The sequence below is a fragment of the Plecotus auritus genome (genome assembly GCF_963455305.1).
Source record: "Plecotus auritus genome assembly, chromosome: 5".
NCBI classification, from domain to species: domain Eukaryota; kingdom Metazoa; phylum Chordata; class Mammalia; order Chiroptera; family Vespertilionidae; genus Plecotus; species Plecotus auritus.
In genome coordinates this window covers 59,664,055-59,689,903 of record NC_137776.1, presented here as the reverse complement: position 1 = coordinate 59,689,903, position 25,849 = coordinate 59,664,055, and the positions used below count along the sequence as shown (strand labels likewise).

The 25,849-nt window shown below is 42.9% G+C and overlaps 1 protein-coding gene across 6 annotated transcripts in view; it reads left to right on the top strand.

Moving 5' to 3' along the window:
• Positions 1-5,045: 5,045 nt before the first annotated feature.
• Positions 5,046-25,849, top strand: part of TANC1 (tetratricopeptide repeat, ankyrin repeat and coiled-coil containing 1) — a 244,458-nt gene continuing 223,654 nt past the window's right edge. For 3 of the 6 annotated variants that reach the window (XM_080669582.1, XM_080669579.1, XM_080669577.1), the window contains exon 1: positions 5,046-5,217. The gene's annotated coding sequence lies outside the window, so the exon portion shown is untranslated. Of the gene's footprint in view, positions 5,218-20,361; positions 20,809-25,849 lie in introns of those variants that run through there. The other 3 variants (XM_080669581.1, XM_080669576.1, XM_080669578.1) reach the window with 2 other exon arrangements.

The following is a 25,849-nucleotide window of genomic DNA, read 5'->3' as shown; positions in this document are numbered from 1 at the left end:
TCTTCAAAAAAAATCACATATTTTTATTGATGTCAGAGATGAAGAGAGAGGGAGAGAGAGATAGAAACATCAATGATGAGAATCATTGACTGACTGCCTCCTGCACGCCCCACACTGGGGACTGAGCCTGCATCCTGGGCATATGCCCTGATGGGGGAATCAACCTGTGACCTCCAGGTTCATAGGTCGACGCTCAACTACTGAGCCACACCAGCCGGGCAAATGGCACATTTCTTTGTAAGCCATCTTAGCCAGACTCAACATTTATTGGAGAGAACAACACCTGATTGCATTTCTTCACCCTTCCTGAACATGAGAAATTTCTATTTCCCCTTATTAAATCATTTCACCATCAGAAGATTGGATTAAATCTATATTTAAATTGCTAGTCAGATGGTATGCCATCTTCGAGGTATGTGCCCTTGACCGGGATCAAACCCGGGACCCTTTAGTCCACAGGCCAATGCTCTATCCACTGAGCAAAACCAGCTAGAGCTACTCTCCCATTCTTATAAGGAAATGTGAACCCCTGAATCTAAAACCTGCTTGCTTCCCTCGGTGGAGTCCTTATCGGTTTAAATAATTCACTACCCAACCCCTATTGGATGAGTTCTACAATATTGGCAGGCCATATGCTAGGCCTGCAGAGGGGTTTAGATGTCTCATTAGATGACTCTTTTAATTTAACTTCCTGGCTAACTGTGCACAACTGTGGCTTGCAATATTTCTGGAGGGAGGTCTGCCATTAGTCCACTTTTTTAAAAAATATATTTTATTGATTTTATACAGAGAGGAAGGGAGAGGGATAGAGAGTTAGAAACATTGATGAGAGAGAAACATCAATCAGCTGCCTCCTGCACACCTCCTACTGGGGATGTGCCTACAACCAAGGTACATGCCCTTGACAGGAATCGAACCCGGGACCCTTCATTCCGCAGGCTGACGCTCTATCCACTGAGCCAAACCGGTTAGGGCCCATTAGTCCACTTTTGACCATGGCATTGGTATACATGTGTGACCACGGATCATTACACATGCAGGAACTGTGTAGGAGTATGTAATTTCATTGCTTTTCCCAACTGATTTCTGACTATAACCCATTTTATTATCCTCTGTGTCTTTAAAACTTCTTTTCCTCTCCAAAATGTTAAAAGGGAAAGGGAGATTGAATAGATTGAATAGACCAGTGGTCGGCAAACTGGGGCTCGCTAGCCACATGCGGCTCTTTGGCCCCTTGAGTGTGGCTCTTCCACAAAATACCACAGCCTGGGCGAGTCTATTTTGAAGAAGTGGTGTTAGAAGAAGTTTAAGTTTAAAAAATCTGGCTCTCAAAAGAAATTTCAATCGTTGTACTGTTGATATTTGGCTCTGTTGACTAATTAGTTTGCTGACCACTGGAATAGACAAAAGCAGAATGAATTCTGTAAACATTAAAAGATTCTCTGAAGTAGGTGGGAAGTATTTGTGGGCTGGATTATTTTGAGTCTGAATTTCCTACCTTGCCTTGATTTTTTTTTAAAGTACTATCTCATGTTTTGTATTTAGTTACTACACTGTTTAAAACATTTCACTTCTCACTATGTATTCTATACTACATATTCCATAATAAACACTGGCTCTGATCCTAACTTAGGCTTGATTTAAAATAGAAGTACTTTGGAATCTGAGCAAAGGAAAAAGCATTTTAACACTCACAAGTCACATTCATTTCTCACGCCTTCCTCAGCCTATTGCCCTGGGCAGTTAATTGTAAGGTAAAATAATAGTTTATTATTTGTAGTTTTCTTTCACTGTGCTGAGAAACGGTACATTGTTGGCGAACTGACAGAAAATTAAAAATGGAATCTAGTATATTGTATGTATGTTTGGTGAATGTATTCAACATGTTATGTGCTCTCTAGTGCTCTTTTAATTTTTTTTTCAGATGGAATCAACAGCAATGTAATGAGTGAACTTTTTAAACTGAATGGCATGAGCAGAAATACCCTAAGAAAAGCGGTAACTCTTGCTTTCCCCTCTCCGTAAAAATACAAAGATCACCTAATAACTAACTAAAAGCATCTTATATTTTTAAAGGGAAAAGCATTAAGATTCTTTTAAAAAATATTTTGATTGATTTCAGAGAGGAAGGGAGAGGGAGAGATAGAAACATCTATGATGAGAGAGAATCATTGATGGCTGCCTCCTGCACGCCTCCTACTGGGGATAGAGCCTGCAACTTGGGCATGTGCCCTTGACCGGAATCAAACCTGGGACCCTTCAGTCTGCAGGCTGATGTTCTATCCACTGAGCCAAACCAGCTAGGGCTAAAATTCATTTTTTGAACCTGTGCTCAGCTAATACTTTCACACACAGGGTGGGGCAAAAGTAGGCTTACAGTTGTTCATATGGGAAATAATACAATGATTACAAAATAATAATATAAGAATAAACTTTGTTTTGAGTCCTCACAACTGTAAACCTACTTTTGCCCTACCCTGTGTGTAGATGCTTAGAAAATATTCAAATATTTTTTTACAGACTTGATCTTAATGTATCCCCCTTTTTCCCTTACCCATGAATTTTTATTCCTTGTTTATGGCCTTGTTTTCTATTAAAATGTACCATTTTCACTTACAGCTTCAGACAGCTTTGATGTTCTTAGTATGACATACTGTATGTAATGTTAGCCGCTTAAAGCTGGGAATCAGATTGTGCATACCAACATATGTAGTTTGGATTATATAAGCACTACAGGAAGAAAGGGAGACAGAATCCTTCTGTGTACAAATTTCAGATTGCTAGTTGTATGCCTGTTTTGAATGTTAAACACTCCTAATTACGCAGTGATGAAGTTACTTCTTTAGTGACTGTGACTTCTGAAACTATAAAGACAACATTTTTTTCAACTCATCTAAAGATGATGCCAGTAATTAACATAATTACTTTATGTGTTTTTCTACTTGCTACTTAGGGACCCCTGAGGATGGAGGGGGGTGGATTTCATTGTCTTCAAAGCCCAATTTAACTAAGCAATTTCATAAAAAAAACTTAGAGAATATAGCTTAGAAGAGCCAAAGACAGAACATGATACAAATTATAAATTTCATCCACTATACATTTCACCCATTATGAAGAATGCTGAGGTAGGGAATTGTAGCAGTTTATTTCTCTAGGATTGTTTCTTTTATATCTTAATATTTCAGATTAAACAAAGTGGAGTTTGTTTGTTGTTGTGTCATTCTTTTACCATAAGGTTGCTCTCTAGCATTTTCATCTGTTGTTGAAAGATTGGTAACTTTTATGCATTTCATCTCAAGAGAAATTAGATTAAAACCTATTACCATGTTTTTCAGCAGCGAGACATTTCAGAGTGAAGGAATAAGTCAATAGCTGTTCTGGTTTAATAAGTTTATATTTTATTTTAAATATTCATATTCTGCTCTGCTGCAGGAAGAGTTTGAGGCTGCTGATAATGCTTACTGCTCAAATATCAGCCCAGCAATCCTCAGGCCTTTGAAATTACGGGTGAAAAATCCAGCAAATTTCAGTCATCTTTTATTTATGCAAAGCAATTGTGTGGCATTTTGCTTTCTTTCCCTTTTCATAAGAATTTTAAATTTGGGCACTCCCCTCCCCAGATATCTTTATACTGGAAAGATCTGCGTGAGGTTGAAGTTTTTATGGGCGAACTTGTTTAAAACAGTTGTCTTTAAAGGCAGGTTTGCCACAGCAAGGTTAGAGGTTGCCAATAAATCCATTTACAGCAACTTCTGTATTCCTTGCTCCAGACACACCATTGGGTGACCTGTGCACAATGCCCGCAGGCCACACCAGGCAGCAGGAGTCCCCGTTGATCCTTCCTGGCCAAGGCCCGTCTTAAGGGTTAGGGGTATGCAGCCTTGGGCAAACTACAGCCCGCAGGCCGGATACGGCTGTTCTATCCGGTTCTCTTGCTCTCCCCTCCGCTCCTTTACTTTGAATTTATATTAGTTCACACAAACACTCCATCCATGCTTTTGTTCCAGCCCTCCAGTCCAGTTTAAGAACCCATTGTGGCCCTAGAGTCAAAAAGTTTGCCCACCCCTGGAAGGGTTAGGGGTATGGAGTGGGCTGAGCATCCCCCCCTCCACCCCCCGCCTCCGCCTGAAATGGCTGCTTGGGATTCCTGGGTGAAACCGGTGAACCCAGGACCTCTGAATCCGTAGGCTCTATCCCAGCTCTCGCTGTGCTGGGGAATAACAAAACATTTTGGGAACTCATGAATTTAATTTACTGCTACCAACTGCAACAATAATAGCATCTTTGTGTTGCTCCTGCTGCATACCTCCTCCTCCCGCCCATTGAAGCCCGCCAGCGGTGGAGCCCAGACAGCACAGGGCCAGCCTGGAGCGGTCAGAGGAGGCTGCTAGCACCTGGACCCCTGGAAGCCGAGCAATCTCCGCTCCCTGAACATCACTAATGCGCTTTCAGGAAAGAAAAAGACACAGCAGGAGAGATGCCCCTTTTCACCATCCACCTCCAGTAGCTCTATCTTGCCCCAGAAAGTGTGGGGAGGGAGGGAGAGGGTGAGGGAGAGGGAGAGTAGAGGAAAAGGAGAGAGAGAGAATGAATTCAGGACAGCCACACAAGTCACCTAAAGCATTCAAGAAAACTTCAGCTTGGTTAATTGCTCCCATATGTCCTCCTCGGTTGTTTATAAAAAGCAGCAAGGAGGGGAGGCCATGTCACTTCTCTGATTTTAAAGAGATGGGGGTGTGTGGGGGGGAAGACTATCCCTCATCTTCATCCAGTCCCAGAGGGGTCCAGGCTCAGCCCCTGGGGACTAGCCCCCAGCCCCCTGGGGAAAGCCAGGGACTCGACCCGGAGAAGTGGGGCGGGGAGCGCTGTGCCCGCGTCCGGCGGAAAGTTCTCGCTCCGCGTCCCGCGGGTCCTGGGAGCCGCCGCAGCGCCGGGCGGGGAGGGGCGCGGGAGGCGCGGCCGGGCGGGCGCGCGAGAGGAAGGTGCCTTCGGGAACACGCGCGGGGGCGGGGACTCGGGCTGCCAATGAGGCCCCGGAGTGGGCCGTGCGAGGCGGGGGGACGGGCCGGATCGCAGCCTTCGCAGTGGCAGCTGCGGGAGCAGCGGTAGCCTCGGAAGCCAGAGGAGAGGCAACCGCCGAGCGCCGAGCGGACCGCGCCCAGAGGCCCGGCCCTGGGGGTGGGGAATCGCGCCGAAGGCTGGAAACTTTCCCGGCAGGTAACTCCGCCGCCCGGCCGCCGCCGCGGGCCTCCGGGCGCCCCGGGCTGGGCCAGATGCCGCGGTGCAGAGGGGAGGGAGAGGGTCCCGGGAGGAGGAGAGGGTGATGGGGAGAGTGAAAAGGCATGTGGGAAAGTTTCTGGAGCCTGCCCGCCTCCCCCTTCTCTGGGCACACCCGGGAGCTTTCCGGGGATAGGCACGGACATGTTGTGCACCCCCGGCCTCGGCGCTGGCGGCTCTGGAGAGTCTGCGCCTCCCCTTCGCCATCCCCTCCGCGCCGGGCAGAAGTGCCTCCGGCGGAGCTGGGGTGTGGGGGGCTCCGGAAACGGGAGGCGGCACGCTCGGGTTTCGGGACCACCCCTACCCGGCCTCCTCGACCCCTTTCTCGCCTTCTCTGTAGCCCTCGGGCTTGGCAAAGGCCTGGGCTGCGCCTGGTACCTGGGGCGGAGGCGGCGGCGGAGAGGCGCGCCGGGCACCGCGGGGTCCAGGGTGCCCCCAGAGTGTAGGGGAGCGCGGGTCGCGAAGTTGCTGGGTGAACTTAAACCGGAGGGGAGGGTCGTAACACCCCAGACTGGGCTGAAAGTCTATTGCTCAGCTTCCAAGAACACTGCGATTAGCATATCCACGGTTTTGGGTGGGGGGGTTAGCTAGGTAGGGTTAAACATTGAGGAACCGAGGAAGACGAGGATTATGTCAAGATCGTGAATACCCCTGTTCTTTGGAGAGTGGAAAGTGGTCACTTTGGGGGTACCTATATGAGGGCGCACCTTCTTCCTGAAGGACTTTGGGGTGCAGGCGCACAATGCTGGGGGTGTGCGGGGCTGCCGGCTTCGGCGCGGCAGCTTTCCGGAACGGCGGGCTAGGAAGGAAGCCCTAGGCATTGTGTGTTGTGTTTGCGGATTGAGCGTCTCTAAATTTTACTAGACTTATTGTACAGGGCTCCGGGAGGAAATGCGGCGGTGGCCAGGTGGAAATGCGGCGCCGCGGCCAGGGGGTCTGAAGATGCGGGGTTCAGACACAGTCTTCCCCTCCAGCTCACTCCTGGCAGCCCAGATCCCCGTGCCGGAGTGATGGGAGTCTTTTCGGTAGAGCTGCTCCCTGTGAGAGTCAGGAAGGTTAGGAGGGCACCTTCATCTTGAACTTGACCCGAGTTGCAGCGCTGTCTGGGCGGATTACAAGGTAAAGAGAAGCCGAATCTTCCCGTGGGATGGGCCTCGAACTCGGTCACAGAACGGAAGTGCCTGGTTCAGAACCTTTGAAGACAGGGCTCTGGACTGCTGGGGTCGCTAACTCTGGAAATACCAGCCCACCAGGCTGCAGAAGTTACTCATGTGTTTGCAGGAAGGGTAACAGAGTTGGTGTTTCTCTGTAGAGGAAATGAAGGGAGTTTGCATCTCTGCTTTCACCAGATCGACTGCTCTCTCCCTTTCCTTCCTGGGTCATCTTGATTTCTGCCAGGCTGGCACTCCCGTGATGGGGGCGGGCGGGGGGGGGCGGGGGGGAGTAGCAGAAGAAAGAAGTTGTGAAGCCTCTCTGGCCAGCTTGGGGCATTTCAGATCTGCTACTTGGAAGATTCCTGGATTTTAACAGCTGCTTCTTGATTGCTGGGAATGAAAGAATTTACGAGCCACTGAGACATGCTCATTATAGTAGTCGTCTGAATGTTTTACTCATCTAAGCTACTTAAGGATCTCACAGGGACCTCCCCTAGAGTCAGCCAGTTTCTGCAAAGTTTGTGTCAGTCAGAGCGCTTGGTTGGTGGTGTCAGTTAGAACACATGGTAAATATATCCTGGCGGTATGAAGATGAAAAGTGTGCAGGAGAAAAGGAAATATGGTATCTGACATCCTTCAGGACTTCCTCTTAGGGTTGCTCCTGTTACCTGCCAAGTGAACTCCGTCCAGGCTTCCGGACTGTTGTGATTTGACAATAAGGGATGGGAAGTAGTGTCATCGATGTTAGTGGAGTCAGGAAGGTCCAGAAATAAGTTTAAGGTCACTTTCCATGGCCCTGCCTTTCAGTTGAGTTGCCACAAACTTAACTTTTGCAGGGACTTGGAAACGATGGTTTTCCTGCTTTTTTGGTTTAACCGCCAGAATGTCCAAATTATCATAATTTATGTCCACCGTGGAACTAAAACATAAGTGATTCATAGTCGGCCTTTTTCTGCTTCCCATAACAGCTTGTAGAAAAAAAACATTTTGCCTCTTAACCACACATAATTTCTTTGGTGCCATCCTGGGTTTTTGATACTGGGTGATTGAGGGCACAATTTTAAAAACAATGGAATTGTCTCCATTAAATTTTCCACTTTTAGGCAACATCCCCTTGTAAGTTGCTGATTAATTCTTGATCTCCCAGGGAACATTAAAACCAGTATCTCTGGGCTGATAGCGCTGTAATCCATATTATAATGATGCTTGACAATGTAGCTGAAGGTTAATGTTATGTTGATATTTCCATTAGACATTTCTAACCCAATTGTTAAGGTTTTGTCTGGGTTGGATTGAAAATAGGCTGTGAATCTCATAGCCTGAGAACTGGCTTTATTTTTATCTTTCTGATGAAAAGTTTAGTTTAACTTTTAAGTTATAGGAGTAAAGTTTACAAAAGCAAAATAAAGCAGAGGATTTATACAGATAAATAGATGCTCCTCGACTTAAGATAGGTTATATCCTGATAAATCCATCATAAACTGAAAATATCAAAAGTCTAAAATGTATTTAATACTCCTAACCTACTGAACCATGAGTGTCATAGCTTAGCCTGGCCTACCTTAAACACACTCAGAACACTTATATTGGCCTCCAGTTGGGTAAAATCATCTAACGTAAAGCCTATTATATAATAAAGTGCTGAATAACTCATGTTATTTATTATGTGTATCATTTTCATACTGTCGTAAAGTAAAAAAATATATAAGGTGAACCATCATAAGGTGGGGATTGTGTGTGTGTGTGTGTGTGTGTGTGTGTATGTATGTCTGTGTACATGCATGCTATATCTGGGGGGAGGGGCTTTAGTCCTCAGATAGTTTTGTCTTGAGCTGTCTAAATTTGTATTTTAGTGGTGTAAAACTAGACCCTCACCAAGGCTGTATAAGACTTAAACTTCTGGGCTGAAAGTTCAATGACCTTTCAGCCACAAAGTTCTGTGACTCTCCAAGAGTTTGAGAAATGCAGGCATTCTGGAATTAGTGCTGTAATATTAGAACATTGCTTTTGGGTTTGTCAAGGGATTAATTTACATGTTTTATCCCTGAACCCTGTTAAGTAAACTGAGACGGGCAAGTTAGATCAGTTTGTTCAATCCTCCTATATAATAAAAGGCTAATATGCAAATCAACCCAACGGCAGAACAACTGGTTGCTAAGACACTCACTGACCACCAGGGGGCAGATGCTCCATGCAGGAGCTGCCCCTTGGTGGTCAGTGCGCTCCCACAGGAGGAGTGTCGCTCAGCCAGAAGCAGGGCTCATGGCTGACGAGCGCAGTGTTGGTGGCGGGACCCTCTTCCGCGTCTGCAGCAGCGCTACGGACCCCCAGTTGGATATCCCCTGGGGGGTCCAGGGCTGTGAGAGGGTGCAGGCCGGGCTGAGGGGACACCCCCCCCCCCAAAGTGCACGAATGTATGAATGTCGTGCACCGGGCCTCTACTATTATCTGTAAGTGGTGAAATTGAACTTGATCCTTGGTCTTCTTATTCTCCCCTTTCCACTCCCATGCCTCTGTTTATTCATGGAGTCACCTGTGAATTGGCTAAAAACTGACAAACTGACTAAAGTTAATCTGTGGCAGTTTCTCACAGTATATTGTTTATGGGTTATTCTGGTTTCAGAACCCCAGGGTGAACATCTATGCTTTGATGTCAGAGATTAAAAACAGTTCCCTAATAATGGTAATAAAACTTTCTCCCTTAAGAGAGTTCAGAAATTCACATGACTCAAACTAATCATTTGTTTATTCTTAACTTCTTTTTTTATTAAGTAGGCTTCAGGGTATAGTGTGATTTATTATCTGGACTAGTAACCCAGACAGCATTCTTAAGGAAATCACTTCTCAAATCTGTACGTCTTTTTAAAAATAAGAAATGAACATGTCATTTGCTTTTTATCTCGGTATCTCTCAGCTTAATTTACAAAGCCTGGATGAATGTCCCTTTTTAAAATTTAAAAAAAATTTTTTTTTTTTATTGATTTCAGAGAAGAAGGAAAAGGAAGAGAGAGATAGAAACATCAATGATGAGAGAGAATCATTGATTGGCTGCCTCCTTCACGCCCCCCATTGGGGATCGAGCTCACAACTCGGGCATATGTCCCTGACCGGAATTGAACCCGGGACCCTTCAGCTCGAAGGCCGATGCTCTATGAACTGAGCCAAACCTGCTAGGGCTGAATGTCCCTTTTGTGGTGTCATCCTTCTTGGGCTCTTTTACTGATGTCTGGGTAAATCTAGTTTTGCAGTACTTTCTGTTCTAAATAAATCCTTCCCTTACAGTACTATTGATTTAATGGTAAAGAAGTAGTAGGTTGCAGGTAACCCATTTCACTGTGACGCCAAATGTTTGTCCTGTCTACTTAAGAGCACCGAGTGCAAGTTGACACTCATCTGGAAGCTGGTATGGACTTTCTTTAGAAGGTTCTAAAATAAAATTATGCGCTGAACTATAGTCTCTTTTATGTCTGAGCAGACCATCTTCAGCTTTTTAAACTTATTCTAAGAAGACTATCTCTTCAATATATTAAGCCGTGGTGTTTCAACCACAAAAAAGAGGATGTATCCATCAGTACCGACTGACTGATTGTAAAGGCTGCCATTTATTTCCTTGTGTGTGAGGAAAGAGATTATTATGAAGCAGGATTTGCTAATGAAGTTGGGAGACTTTGTAAACTGTGTACTGCAAGGGGTGAGAGCAGCAAAGCCAAAGATAGGCTTCTGGTTGTTATCAGGAGAATGGATTTTGAATGACGGGAGGACTATTGATAAAGAAGGTTATCGAGGAAACATTATGTTAGGGAGAATGAAAGAGATTCTGATTGGTTTGTCTGGGTCACTACTGAGGGTTGCCCTTCTGGGGTAGATGCCGTATTTAGTGGCTCCTGCAGGTGAGTATGATCAAGGAGAATGTCCTGGACGAGGAGTCCATAGGCAAGAATGTCAAAGACAAGAAAAGTATTGCAGGGAGATGGCAAGTCCCTGGATTTCAGCACAGATTTTGCCACTACCATGGGGGAATTATAGTAAAAGTCTTCCAGCCACAGTTATATATACTAGTAGATGTGAACCCAAGATATTCAGCCATATAGCCCAGAGCCACAGTGACTCACCACGGTCCCTGCCCCACCCCAGCATACCTAGGGTTACTTGTCTATCATGAATAGTCCATTATTACCTCTGAGAGTTGGGGTGTGGTGGGGCAGTCTCAAAGAAACATTTGGCTGTGACCTTTTCATGCATATATAATCTTGCAAAAACAGGATCCTATATTTTGTGTGCTTCTGAAGAAATATGAAAAAGATTCAATACACAAGGGTTCGTATAATGACTTGCATAGTTTAGACACAAGTATATAACCGTGTCTTGTGTAATGTGCTTTTTTCCCATCATATCAGTACATTCTTCTTTAGCACTGTTTTAAGGGCTTGTGTAGTAAATCTATTACATACCATAATTTATGTAACCAGTCCTTTTTTTAAAAAAAAAAGTTTTTATTGATTTTTGTGAGAGGCAAGGAGAGGGAGATGGAAACACCAATGATGAGAGAGAATCATTGGTCGGCTGCCTCCTGCACACCCCCTACTGGAGAATGAGCCCGAAACCCAAGCATGTGCCCTGACCTGGAATTGGACTGTGGTTCATAGGTTGACGCTCTGAGCCACAAGGGCCAGCGTTAACCAGTCCTTTTTGACATTTAGGTATGTTAGAAATATCTCCTAGGCCATCAGAACCCTTTGGTTCAGATGTGATTCACTCATTAAATCTCAGGGCCTAACGCAGTGCCCAGCACATAGAGGTACCTGGCTGTTGGTAGCTTCATAACCTCACAGCATCAAGAAACTGTTTGCTCTTAGTTTCGATTTGGGAAAACCCTGAAGAGAACCCGATTGGCCTGATGCCAGCCAAAGGAGAGTTATGGTTGGCAGTCCTCATTCGACCCACAAGATGGGACTGTGGGGAGACAAAGTGTCCCACAAAGAAGGGGGTTATTGTTAATGGAAGAGGGAGGGAGCTAGGTAAACAAAAAGAGCTAGCTGTCTAATTCAGGATGTGATTCCACAAGTGGTATTGTTGGTCATAACAACATACCAGTATGCCAAAGGGTGCTCCTGTGATGTATACCCTATGGTCTTGAGAGTAGTAGACTTTTCCACATTCTGTGGGGGTTTAAATTGCTGCATATATTGGAACTTGTGTATTGAATTACTGCAAAAAAAAACTTGGGAGTTCATCATTATTCTCATGTAACCCATTATACGCCTCTCTGCCATGCTTTATTCTGAATCACTTGGGATTAGTAACATCAATTATTAATGTTTTTTGAGTGCTTGCTGACTCTGAACTGCATTTAAAAACAAACATCTGAGGAAATTAAATGTTATAGTTTTTTTTTTCTTCTCCCATTGTCCTACATAGATAGAGTGCTATGGCAGGGTGGTTTGTTGCCCATACCACAGTGTTCCTCCTTGTGGCTTAAAACCAACAGCCATTTATTTGTGTGAGATCAGAAATTGGAGCGGGGCTCAGCTAGATGGTTCTTCTACCTGTGCTTAGGCTCACTAATGCTCTGGTGGTTACATGATTCATTGCAGGGGCCATTGCTGTAATAATTTACCACATTACTTGACAACATAACCCTGCTTTTGATTAGTTTTCTGTTGGCCATGTACTTTAGGGTAAATTGTGTGTGTCCCCTACCCCAGGCAGTGTATCTTGATTAATCTAAGTAAACTTGAGTAATACCATACTTGTTGCCAGTGACTGGTTAGTGAATAGGGATGTGGCATCATATTGGGAACCTAAGGTTGTCAGCAAAATAGAAGAGGTTGTCATTCTGAGGCTCACAGATACAAAGATGGAAGGTGCCTAAGACCACAGTGACTTTTTTAGCTGCTGAATTAACCAACTCTAGAACCACTGTGACTCAGAACTTCTTTTGTGAGAAAAAATGTTTTATTTTTTTAAAATATATTTTTATTGATTTCAGAGAGGAAAGGAGATGGAGGGAGAGCTAGAAACATCAATGATGAGAGAGAATCATTGATCGGCTGCCTCCTGCATGCCCCCTACAGGGGATCGAGCCTGCAATATAGGCATGTGCCCTTGACTCGGGACCTTTCAGTTCATAGGAGGATGCTCTGTCCACGGAGCCAAACCGGCTAGGGCTGTTTTATTTTTTGAGACAGCAATCTCCAAAGTGGAGTGTGCTAGTAATTCAGTAGAGAAGAAAAGGTTAAAGTCTTATCTAGGAAAAAAATTAAGTTTTTAAAATATTTAATAGGTGGTTGACACCAGTTGGTGTATATGGAAGTCTCCTGTCACTTAGGTGATCTGAGGTCGCCTGAGGGAAGAGTGGGCATTGTACAGCCTGGTGAAATTGATGATGATACCCTCATTCTTATTCTTGGTCTTTGGTGAATTCTATCCATATAATGCTATCCATGTAATTCTATCTATATAATGGATTTGGGGATTACATTACCTAGTATATACAAAATGGGCGAGTGGCTTAGAGTCTTGCAAAGAAAGTGTAATGTTAATGATGTAAGTATACAGGAACAAGAAAATGTCTAATTAGGAGATTAGGAAATGGCTTAAGTTAAATTTAATATGCAGTTGGCCCAAAATTATGTATGGATTTGTATTAATAAATACAAAAAACCCATAAGACTACCATTTGAGTCATTCTCATCCTTTAAAAAGTGTTTAATGGATGTTTTATCTGCATACTACATTAGTATATACATGTAATTCATAATGCTAGTGTTTTAATTATGTATAAATTACAAAATATACAACTTAAAACATATTGGGGGTGCATGTTTCATTTTTTTTACTGTTAGGGCTGAATGATCAAAAAATTTGAGACCACAGTTTACATGTCTGATAATAACTCATTTTTTGTTGCTTGCAGCTGAAAGTAGCAGAGCTGATGCAAGGACAAGTAAGAGCTGTGGCTGTTCCCCTTACAGTCGTAGCTTCCAAGACTCTCTGTGATCTGGGTCATAGCCTTCTTTTCCAGACCCCGTTTGTCCTCTCTGTGTCTCTGCAGATGCACTGAGCTCCCGCCCATTCTATGCCTGTCTCATACTGGGTCCATTTTGCCTTTGAGGAGGCTGTTCTCCCCTCCCCCACCAATGAAATTTTCATTGTCCTTCAAGGCCTTGCTCAAATAAATACTGTTTTCTCATTAACATTTTTCTGTGATTTCCCCCTTGTGCATTTAAATGGTTCTTGCTATTTAAACCTCCTAGCACATTGCTGGTACGTTCTTTACGATATTTTTCCTGTTTTGCCTTTCATTATTAAGTTGTTCCCGTTTGCTTTGCCTATGGGTTGTAGGCTTCTTGATGGTAGGGGCCTGTCTTGCCCGAGTCATATTTTTTTAATTGCTTGTTTTCCCATCTCAGAGAAATGGAGGCAGACAGGAAACCCACAGTTGTTAATTACACACAGCTCATGCCAGTTACTGTGGGGAGGTGCTCTGGCTTCCATCTCTCAACAACCTTAGGAGGGGGAGCGCTTCATGTACGTGTTAGGGATGTGAGGGCAGGGAGTGCATGTGGCCAAGACAGGAGGATTCAGGAAGCAAACCTGGGTCATGTTTTGTCTGCCTTCACACCTGTTGCCTGTAGTTACACATCGTCCTCCTTTCACGATGGATCACCGACATGGGTGAAAATGGGAAATGCCCTGGGATGATGGTTCAAAAACATCATTGGACAATCTAGGCAGATTCAGGAAGTTCAAAGCAGAGACTTCTCTCCTTGTGGAGTGACAGGAAAGTTCTGGTGGATGAGATGTATGAAGATCTAAATGCCTGTGGACAGCCGTCTGCAAGGACCACCAAGCGAAATCCTGGGAGAGGGGCCCTGTGGTGGGGGTCACTTGGAGCATCCCTGTCTGGAGGCAGGAGCCTTGGACTCTACACCGCTCAGCTGAATCAAATTATTTATGCCGATATTCTCTCCATAGTAAGGATAATTGAGGGTTGACAAGTTGTCGGCTTTCAAGTTGAGCCATGTTAAATATATGTTATCATGATGGAAAACAGACATCTCTCCAGGGTTTTGAGGGTCAAATGACAGAATGTATATGAAAGGGTTTTGAACGTTGTAAATTGCTTCCCAGATGCAAAGGAGACATCAAATTTGATAGTTTCTTTGTAGCAGTGACTTCTAACTCAGATTTCTTTGTTAGCCATTTTTGTTTTCTTTTAAAAGTATTTCCAAAGTTTTAAAGTGTTGAGGCTCTTAAATGAAATAGGATGCAGTTTTTCTCAAAAGAAAAAAAACACACACAAAAACCAAAAGACAAAAAAAAAAAACCACAAAAAAAAAAACCCACAAAAAAATCCCCAACCAGATATTAGTTGAAATCTTGCTATAAAACTTTTAACCATTAAGCTCTGGCAGTTTTGAAAACTCAGTGGTTAGAGCATTGGCTTGTGAACCTAAGAGTTGTGGGTTTGATTCTAGCCCTGTGGCAGGTGCTGGAGGCAACCAGTTGACGTGTCTCTTTCACATCCATGTTTCTCTCTCTCTCTCTCTCTCTCTCTCTCTTTCTCTTACTCCTTCCTTCCCTCTCACTCTCTCTAAAAATCAATGGGAAAAATATCCTTGGGTGAGGATAAAAAAAAAAAAAGTAAATAAATAAATAAAAAACTATAAAAAACAAACAAAACTTTTAGCCAGGAAGTAAGTAGAATTTGTGGTAAGATGAATCTCTCTTGGGATCTAGTTGTTCAACTACCCAAAGGATGTGTTTATAACAATGGGACCACTTCTTGTGCATAAAGATGGAAATCTGGCAGACTTTGAGGTAAATTACTGGAAAACCCTTAAGTACCACCTGAAAGACGGTCTTAAGAGTTTTGATTTTAGGTTTTGTGGTATGTTTTGTTACTGTAAAGCCAGTAACTTATTTCTAGGAGTCATTGGAGAGAGTTGAGGAAACCTTTGAAAAATCATAAGGTAGTTTTGAAAGTGAAAACTAGATGTGGTTTGACAGCTTGGGTAAACTTGAAATCTATTCCGTTATAGATTTCCAAGTAAAATTTAAGGGCATTTGAGGAAATTTTACAGTGGTAATTTCATGTTACAGAGCAAGCATGTCATACTCCAAGCTAACACGGGCCAAATAAACAAGTTTTAAGTTTATGTGTGCTGCAAAAAACAAAAGTTTCAATTTTCATAGAAACATAGGTTTATTTTAATAGAGACATGCTGAATACCAAGGGCTTAAGTAAATAAGTAATCATTAACATAAAATAATAGAACATTTTAATAAAAATTAATATTTTTTCTTGAACATTAACTTACCAGACACTGAATAACTGCACAAATTAATAAGCGTAATGCAAATAAACCTATTTTTCTTGTTCTCTAAAAGCGAAATATTTCCTGTTGCGCACACCAAACAAGTCAGTCCAAGACTAATGACACGGCAATCGGCTGCTAAAATATTCGCTGCTAGTATTAGTGGAGAGAAATGGTGCGTTTGCGCGCAAGGTGCGTAAGGGAAATGAATGTAACACGATTATAGTAATCAGTCATTAGCGAACGTTGTAGTTCATTATTAATAATTATGTATAACAGGATCTTGTAAAAATTAACTTACGAAATTTTTATTAAAACATTTCTTACATACTGTTATATTGGCTGGCTGCAAAAATATGCTTGTTATAGAGCGAGTCTGAATTAAAATGAAAACATGTTAACTTACAGAGTAAACATCTACTTATCTATAGATGCAAAAGACAGAAAAAGTGAGTAGCCCCTAAGTTGCAAATAGATGCAATAGTGAATTTTTTATTATTCAGAGTTCTTGAAACATGTGTGTGATTTAGAGAGCTTACCTTTGGGAATTCCCAAAGTGGGTTCCATAGGAAACTGATTTTCAAGAAATGAATGGATGGTATGTAGGGAAAAAAAGTTTCTGTGATCAAATAACTGGGAATATCTGGGCTAAGCGAAGTAAAACAGGTATTTTTGTTTTTAATTGCAAGGATTTTGAGCACCCTTACAAATAATGTTCATTCTGAAGCTCCTTGAAAGGGAACAGAGTATTTAGTACTTCCCAAATGCGTTGAGCTGTAGAAACTTTTGTGCAAATCATCTTTTTGGCCAGAGAACAGTGTTGGGTTGTTTATTTTGCTGAAATATTTTAAAGGTAATTTCAGACATTATATAATTTCACCTGACAAACTTTCATATGCATTTGTAAAAAATATCACCACCCATTATCACTTTTAATAAAATTCACAGTAATTTCTTAATGTCATTTCATTGTCCCCCATATGTCACCATTTGGTTTTTTGAAACCAGGATTCAGCCAAAGTTCACATATTGCACTGTGTGTGTTATTGTTTTTGTCCCTTCAGTCTTTTTAAATGTAGACGTATGCTACCTCCCCCCTCTCCCACTCCCTGACTTTTAGAAGAGACTGGTGGGCTGTCTCACCTTCTGCAGTTGTTTCCTGTGGTGGTGTTTGCCTTGTCCCTTTGTCTCCTGTGTTTTTTATACAGTAGAGGTTAGATCTAAAGGCATATTTAGGTTCTGATTAAATTTTTTGACAAGAATAGTTCCTAGACTATGCTTTTTTCTCCTGTGACTTGTGAATAGACATTAATTTAGCAATACATAAGTAGTCTTTTTTAAAAAAATATAAAGAAGTAAAGGCTGCCTTAGCCAATTTGGCTCAGTGGATAGAACATTGGCCTGCGGACGAAAGGGTCCCGGGTTCGAGTCCAATCAAGGGCACGTACCTTGGTTTCAGGCTCCTCCCCGGCCCGGACCCTGGTCGGGCTTGTGCAGGACGCAACCAATTGATGTGTTTCTCTCTGTCTTTCCGTCTCTCTTCCACTCTCCCTAAAAATCAGTGGAAAAATATCCTTGGGTGAGCATTAACAACAACAACAACAAAAAGTAAAGGCTTAGAGTATGTTGGAAATTAATTTTATTAGTATATCAAAGAGGTGCTAGTTTAATGTATTCCAATTGTGGTTGGAACATGATGATATTCTGAATAGTTGGCCTGATTAAATGGGTATAAGTTTTCAGTATATTTTAAGACTAGAAACCATGTGCCTCTTGGGTAAAATGGCTTGGGTGTTAAACATTTTTGGTGGTTAAATTTGATTCAGAATGACAGGGTATCTGAATTGCAGTGTTAAAACACTATTCCATAAAGATTTATTTCTAAGCCCATTGATTTAGGAGTATGCATGAATTCTTCTATTTGATAAATTTTAACACAATGTTTTTTTTTGATAAATGCTTTTGCAATTTGAAATACAGCCATAAATCTAAGTATGCCTTCAGGGTGATAATTTTTCTTTTTAAAAACAATTTCTTTATTTTTCAATTATATCTGACATATGGACGATGTTTATATTAGTTTCAGGTGTACAGCATAGCGATCGGACCTCTTTGTAACGAAGTGACTCAGAGCGATAATTTCATGTGTACATTGTCTTGGAAACACAAGACATGTAAATAAAAGTTCTTATCGTAGCTGACTTTGCTAACTTAATTTGCTGTTTAAGGTGTTTTTTTTTCCCCTTGATATCCTTCCAAGTGCTTGTTGTATGTCTGGGAAAAATTAAACATAAAGGAATTTTGTGAGTCTTAATGAAGAATAGCGTACTATACATAAAGTTGCTTTGTGTGATAAATGGTAGCTATCTCAGGCAGTTCCCAGCACATTCTTATGTTTAATCCCTTAGCAAGCAAGAATACTGTTTTATACATTAAAATTTGCCTCTTTTGAATAATAAGGTGCCTTGGATAGAACAGGTACTTTGTAACTAGAACAATACATTAATCTCTCCCTCTCCCCCCTTCTCCCCCTCTCCCCCTCTTTCCCTCTCCCCCTCCCTCTCTCATTTTCTCTCTTCCTCTTTTAAAAATACAAATATATAGGCTATAGTGGAAATTTATGATCTTTGAAGCCAGATGCACCATGGTTTTGTGTATAGCTCCAGGCAGCTTACTTGACCTCTGTTTCTTTGTCTGTAAAATGGGTTAGTAATTCCTGTTTCATAGGTTCCTGCCAAGACTAAAGGTGAAAACGTACATAAAACACTTAGCACGAGGCTTGGCTCATAGGTGCCCAAAACAGGTCCTTTTCTTTCTTTTCCTTCTCTTCACCATATTTTAAAATTCAGCTTTCTGGATCAGTAGTTGAATGGAAGTTTTTGTTCTGAGTGTTGTTGAAACTGCTAATTTTAAGGTACTCGTTACGGAAGTCCAGGTAAGACTTTGATTTCAAGATGATTTGTATAGTTAGTTGGTTGCTTATATTAAAAGTTAGACATTTATGTGAAATGTTTTGAACAAACAAGTGGGACAGTTTCAGATGGTAATTTATAGAAGAAAGAGGAACCGAAGAAAAAAAAAAGGGTATTTTATTATTGGCATAAGGATATTGTTAACAAGCTGTCTGGTTTTAATGAAAATCAGTATTTTCAAAATCCATGTATTTAATAAGACAGAGAACACGAGCCGCTCCTCGACTTCAGTAGAGTGTAGTTGGAGCGTGGTAGCCTTTGTTTCATTTCTGAGGAGTCTGTAGCACCACACGCAAGTCCTAGGTGTGTGTTTCTGAAGAGGGCAATCACCAACCAGGAGAGGGTCGTGTGTCCCTAAAGGGCCAGGTCCTCACCGTGGGGGGTTGGGGGGGAAGAACACGCCTCACTGTCCTTGTGCCCTATTAAAGACGCACGTAAAGGGAGAATTAAGTTTTGAACAGAAGTCAAGGAACACTTTGGAGGCTGCTTAAATAGACATTTATGAGCCTGGCCTTCTTGGCATTTATGGGTAAACCAAGAAGTGTTCCCTCTGACAGCTGCCTCCACGTGTCGGGGCATTTGGTCCGGTTGTGGCTTATATAAGAAAAGGTCTCAGGGACAGGGGCTCCCAGACTCCCTGCGCATGCAGTGCCAGTTCTCTGGGAATGAACTTGGTGCCCTAAGGACATGCAAGTTCAGCTGCTCACGAGCTTCTTACACCTTTCCCATACCATTAAGCAACCGTTTTATTTAGTCCTTCCTTTTGGAAATGGTTTGTTTAAGCAAGAGGGACTCTTTAAGCTGTTCAGCTCCACATACCAAAAGTCAAGCTAGGAGGAATCAAAGAGCGTGATTTCCCTCTCCCATCATGGAAAAAGTGAGGAGATGCCATTTCTAGAGGGGTAGTGATTGCCTTATAAGCTGAGGGAATTTTTAAAGACATTTCACCTTCACAGGGCTCTTTTTTTTTGCTTCCTTCATAAAGAGCAGCCTTAGCTTGCTCAACAATATAATATCCTTATGAGTTTTAGAAGTAAAAAGTTACCATGAAGGTGTTAACTGTTTGACAAATTAGAACCTGTTTTCATTTGTGGAAGAGTGGTGCAAGTCTTGCATTCATTTTTCCCAACGAATATTTCCTGTGGGCTGTCACTGTGCCTTCCGAGTGTGAGGCCCAGCTCTGTCAGAGGAGACGAGTGCATGCATAGTACACATGCTAGATGTGTGCAGCAGGAGAGTACAGAGGAGGGGGAGGAGGAAGAGGAAGAGGAAGGGGAGGAAGAAGAGGTAGGGAGGAGAGGAGGAGGAGGAAGAAGGGAAGAGGAGGAGGAAGTGGAGGAAGAGTGGGTGACTGGGTGGGCTTCAGGGAGGAGGTGAAGGGTGCTAGGTGGGGAGAGGTGAGGGGCTTTGAATGAAGGACGCTCCATGAGCAGAGGCCCAGAGGCATGAAAATACAAGTCATGTTTGGGGTGTTGTTACCAGAGCAGATGGTGCTTGGCATTTGGGTACAGTGGCAGGGAGGAGAGAGCCAGATTGCAAAAGGCCCTGCCTGCCAGCCTGAGAAGTACGGACTTGATCCTGTAAAGTAAGCCTTAGCTGTCGAAGGTTTGGAAGCAGAGAGATGATGTAATCAGAGCTGGGTCGGAGGAAAGCTTTGGCAGCGGTGGTGTGGAGGAGACCGGCGTGGGGCAGATGGGCGGCAGTGCTCTCTGCGATGAGGCTTTTGAAGTAGGTCAGGTGAGAGATGATGTTTGAGCCAGAGTTAATGGGAGGAAGAGAGCTCCTGTCCCTTGAATTCCTTTTATCGTGCATTTAGGGAGCATTAGCTCATGTCATCTAAGCAAGAAAACTTTTCATAGAGTGCTGTCGTCATCCTCCTCATTTTGCAGAGAAGGAAACGGACTCTAAGTCACCTGGCTCAGCCGAGATTTGACCTCAGGTGGACAGTCCTGTGCTTTTACAACAGAGGGAATGAGAACACAAAGAAGGCTCTGCATGGGAGGTGATTTTCGTGGTGGAATGGAAGCTTCTTCCAGAACAGAAAAGGAATACAGCAGGTCCTTGAATAACATTGTGTGGTTCAAGGTAATTTCTTTATCACGCTGCTGTGATGCAATGAGATGCTGTAGGAACTTAACCTCTTGTTTATAGCAGTCTATGGTAAAAATGATTTCCTGATCGCCGTTTCACTTAAAGTCACAGAACGTGTGGATGATAAATGAGGACTTATACTACTTGGCAGCTGACTGAAGGTAGAGAGGAAAGCTGTTTCCAGGCAGGGCAGCAAGGTTGGACAGTGAACGAACAAGTAACTGAGAACTCTCTCAGGAGGGGAGAGACAGGGTTTGGACCCCTCTGGGATACCCACTTGGAAATGCCAGTAGGCAGTTGGAAATTTGGTTCTTGGAGTGGCATCCCAGCCTCCCTGTAGATACTCCTTGAAGTCCTCTGGGTAGAGTTGGGATAGAACTTCTGTAGGAGGGTTGGGTAAGTAGCCCTACTCCTGCAGCCCCAAGTCCTAACCAGCATTGCACATGGGAAGAACCTGGGGCACTTACTCTGAGCACACATTTCCTGGCCCTGCCCACGGGTGTTGGTTCCGTGGGTCTGGAGTGGGGTTTAGCGATGTGCATTTATATCAAGACCCTGGGTTGAGGGAGGCAGGTTGTGACGGGATCATACTTTTAAGAATGGTTCATTTCACTTCTTTCAGGGAACTTTTGATGGCTCCTTAAACAATATGATGTTGCTCTCTGGTAAAAAGCCACATGTAAGGAAATTGCTTGTTTTTAGGAACTTAGGTACATTAATATTTAATTCTGCCAAGGATGCTTTTTAGTTATTTGGATTAATACTCAAAAGTACCAAGCCCTAAGAATTAGGTTTGTTTTTGCCTTTTAAGTGGACCTTTGGCAAGAGATTTCTAGTGAAATTAGATTCTGAGTGTTTTTCTTGCTTCTGGAAAAGAGGTTGGTGGAGGGAACCTGGCACGTGGAGGGTGAGGAGCCTGGGGTTCTTGGTTTGCCTGGGATTGGTTTATGTTGTCACAGGTTAAAGGTCATTGAATGGGGATCTAATGTACAGCATGGTGACTGTATTTAGCAAAACTGCATTATATATTTGTAAGTTGTTAAGACAATAGATCTTAACTGTTGTCAACACCCCCCCCACACACACACAAACGGTAATTATGTGATGGGGTGGTGGTAAGTAATCTAATTGTGGTAATCCTTTTGTGAAATGTGTATTAAATCATCACATAGACCTTAAACTTACATATGTTCTATGTCAATAATCTACATATATAAAAGGCTAATATGCAAAGTGTCACCTCAGGAGTTCAACTGGGAGACCGGGAGTTCGATTGCTTGCTATGACATGCACTGACCACCAGGGGGCAGCACGGAATGAAGGAAGGCCCCGATCACCGGCCAGGCCTAGGGACCCTACCCGTGCATGAATTTTGTGCACTGGGCTCTAGTATCTCAATAAAACCTCACAGTCTGAGGTCCTTCTCCGTTTCCTCTCTGTCAATTATGCCTTTTTAAAAAGTTGAGAAATAGTTGACATGTAACATCAGATTCCTTTTAGTTTCAGGTGTACAACATAATGATTCTATATTTGTATATATATTGCTAAATGATCACCATAATGGCCTAGCTAACATCCATCACCACCTATAATTATAAATGCTTTTTCCTTGTGATGAGAACTGTTAAGATTTACACTTTTAGCAACTCTCAAGTATGCAGTACAGTATTGTTAACATCAGTCACATGCTGTACATGGTATCCTTAGGACTTACCTATAATAATAAAAGCATAATATGCTAATTAGACCAGACGTCCTTCCAGACGACCTTCCTGACGAAGCCGGGGCTGCGAGAGAAGCCCGGGTCTTGGGTGCCTGCTGGCGGCCAGAGGGAAGCCTGGGTCCCCGGTGCTGGAGGGAAGCAGGTGCCGGCAGCCAGGGAAAGGAAGGTCTACTCTTGCATGAATTTCATGCATCGGGCCTCTAGTTTATTTTATAACTGGAAATTTGTGCCATTTGACCCCCTTCACCCATTTTGTCACAGGTGGTGCTTTTTGGATGAGTGGAGGCTTTGAAGCCAGACAAACTGGGTTCAGGTCCCAATTTAGCCCCTTAGTCTCAGCGTGACACGGGCAGGTAACCCAGTCTCCCTGAGCTTGTTTTCTGTGACTTTGGAAGGTGGTGGGTATTTTTGAAGGTTGTTTTTGGGAATTGAGTGCCATAAAGTCAAACCATGTAGACCTGAACCCAGCCATACTCCCTTCATCTTGGGAGGGAGGCCTGCCTCACTCAGCCACCTGAGCGCCTCCTTATGCCAGTTGGCAGTGCATTTCTTTATAAGCATTACCTGCCTTGTTCTACCTTCCTTCTAGAATTAAGAGACATTCTTAATTGGCTGAAGATAGGAAAGAAAGTTTTGTGGTTGTTCCGTTTTAGTGTTCAGTCTATTGGTCTTTTTTGTTGGTACATGGTTACCCTTGGAATAATTTTTGCTTCTTTGTCTCCCCTTGTGAGCAAGTTTGGGTTCATTAACTGCTTGCTGCTGATTAGTTCATTTTTTCTCATGTGTGGGAGGGAGAATCAGCTTCCTCTTGTTTTCCCACCTTTGCTAAATGTCAATCATAGGGCTTCCCAGTGCCCTGCCCTGGTGAGGAGGGGACAGGAGGCGGTCGGCTTGCTCTCTGGTTGATTTGTTCAGTTATTGAAGAAAAATCAACTGAGCCCTCAACTTCGTGCCTGACTCTGTGCTAGTTCTTTTCCTTAAACCATCTAATTTCTTTCTCTTAAAGGCTATAAGAGAAAGCAGGCATTCTTACTGCACCCAGTTTTCAGATGAGGGTCCATGCCTGGCCCCAGCTCTCACAGCCAGGTAGCAGGACCCTGGTACTTGCTCCTGCAGTGTGGCCGTTTTGTCCCACTCCTTGCCCATTGTAGGCATTCTGGGTGGTTGTCTGTGCAGAATGGGTCAAATTTGAAATATTTTAAGGGTGTTTTCTGCCATTTTTAGTCCTATATTGTAAATTGTTTCTGTCTGAATATTTTGGGGGACTACAGTGCTCTTAGATCATCCAAAATAATTTTGAAGATATTCTGTCTTTCAGGACTATGTATGTGACCTCCTCACTTGACTTTTAGCATCAAAACATGTAAGTGAGCCCTGGCCGGTGTGGCTCCCTATGTCCTTGGACAAGTTTCTTAATTTCAGGGCCTCGGTTTCTTCATCTGTAAAATGGGTATCCATTATACTCAGTGGTTAGAGCATCAGCCTGCATACTAAAAGGTCTTGGGTTTGATTCTTAGTCAAGGAATGTACCTGTGTACCTAAGGGTTACAGGTTCGATCCCCAGCCCAGTTGGGTTGCATATGGGAGGCAACTGATCAATGTGTCTCTTTCACATTGATGTTTCTCTCTCTCTCCTCTTTCTCTCTCTTCCTTCTCTCTTTCCCCCTTCCTCTCTCCCTTCCTTTCACTCTCTTTAAAAAAAAAAAAATCAATGGAAAAAATATCTTTAGGTGAGGATTAACAACAACAACATGTAAGCAAGACCCTGGCCAGGTAGCTCAATTGGTTAGTGTTGTCCCAATATGCCAAGATTGTGGGTTCGATCTCCAGGCAGGGCACATGTAAGAATCAACCAATGAATGCATAAATAGGCAGAACAGCAAATAAATATTTCTCTGTCTTTCTCAAATCAAGAAATACAATTTAAAAAAGAAACACATAAGCAAACAGCAAAATGGAAAGAGCAATGAATGATTCTGGAGCACACCTGGTTTCTGGACAAGTTTCTTAACTTCAGGGCCTTGGTTTCTTCATCTGTAAAATGGGGATCATTATACTCAGTGAGAAATAATGTTTGTACAGTACATCTAGAATAGGGCTTGGCACCTAATAGGTGTTTAGAAGTTTCCTTATTCATTTCACCTTGACTCAAGTTAAATATATTTAGTGTGCCTGACCTCGTACCAAACTCTGGCCCTCCAAAAGGTAAGTAAGATAAGGTTTCTGTCCCGGAGGCACTTGAAATTTGGTGGTCAGGGCTGACATATACATTCATGATGAGGAGGTAAGGTGCTGAGACCTAGGGTGTAACTGGAGCTGATACTGGAGCATTTCCTGTGCCCCGAGGGTTGGGAGATCCTCACCTTCCAGGAGGGGTTATACCTGAACCCTTTCTGGAAATATTGAGTAAGAATTAACCAAGCAAAGGAAGGTGGAGTGGGTTTCAGCCAAAGCAACAGCATGAGCAATGGATGGAGTATTTCGGAGAACTATACTCAGCTTGGGTTTGGCTGGGAGCAGGGAGTACTGGGAAGTGAGCCCAGAGAGCCTGGTGTCTGTGAAGGTTCTGGTGCCTGGCTAGGTTGGAAAATCAAAACGTAAGGAAAAATAATTATATAGATAGTGTTTAACGGCACTGTCAGACATTTTTGTAGTGCCTAGTCTGATTAAATAAATGGTGTGTCCACACAATAAAATGGTCTGCAGATGTTCAAAGAATGGCTTATATGTGACCTTAAGGAGAAACTTCCAAGAATATTATTATATTCTTGCCTTTGGGAGGGAGATGACAGTCTGGGATAGACGACAGTCTTGGATTTCACTGCAGACCCTTTTGTAGTGTTTGGCCGTTTTTCGCATGCATGTATTTCTTTTAAAAGGGAAAATACTGTAAAGAAATGACTAATGTTGTGCATTATCAGGTGAGCCAGAAACCAAGCAGCAGGGTGTAAAAATAACTTGTGCGGCTGCACTGCAATGCTATTATGCAGAATGCTAGATTAGTTCATGCTCTGATGATAATACCATTCATGGGGTGTTTTAGAGTTTCCCACTTTCACATACATTATTTCAGTCAGAATTAATCACTTCCATCTGTGCTCTCATAGCAATTAAAATATTTTAGGAATTATAAATGCTAAATGATGCCCTGTACAGTTTGGAAAAGGAAAATGATGTTATTTGTTTGATACAACATCCATGTTCTTATTCCCTTCCATTCCTTGCATATGCCTTTGTAAAAAATATGACTGTGACTTATATATACATTCACTTATATAGACTTCCCTGTTTAATGTGATTTCCTGCGTCTCC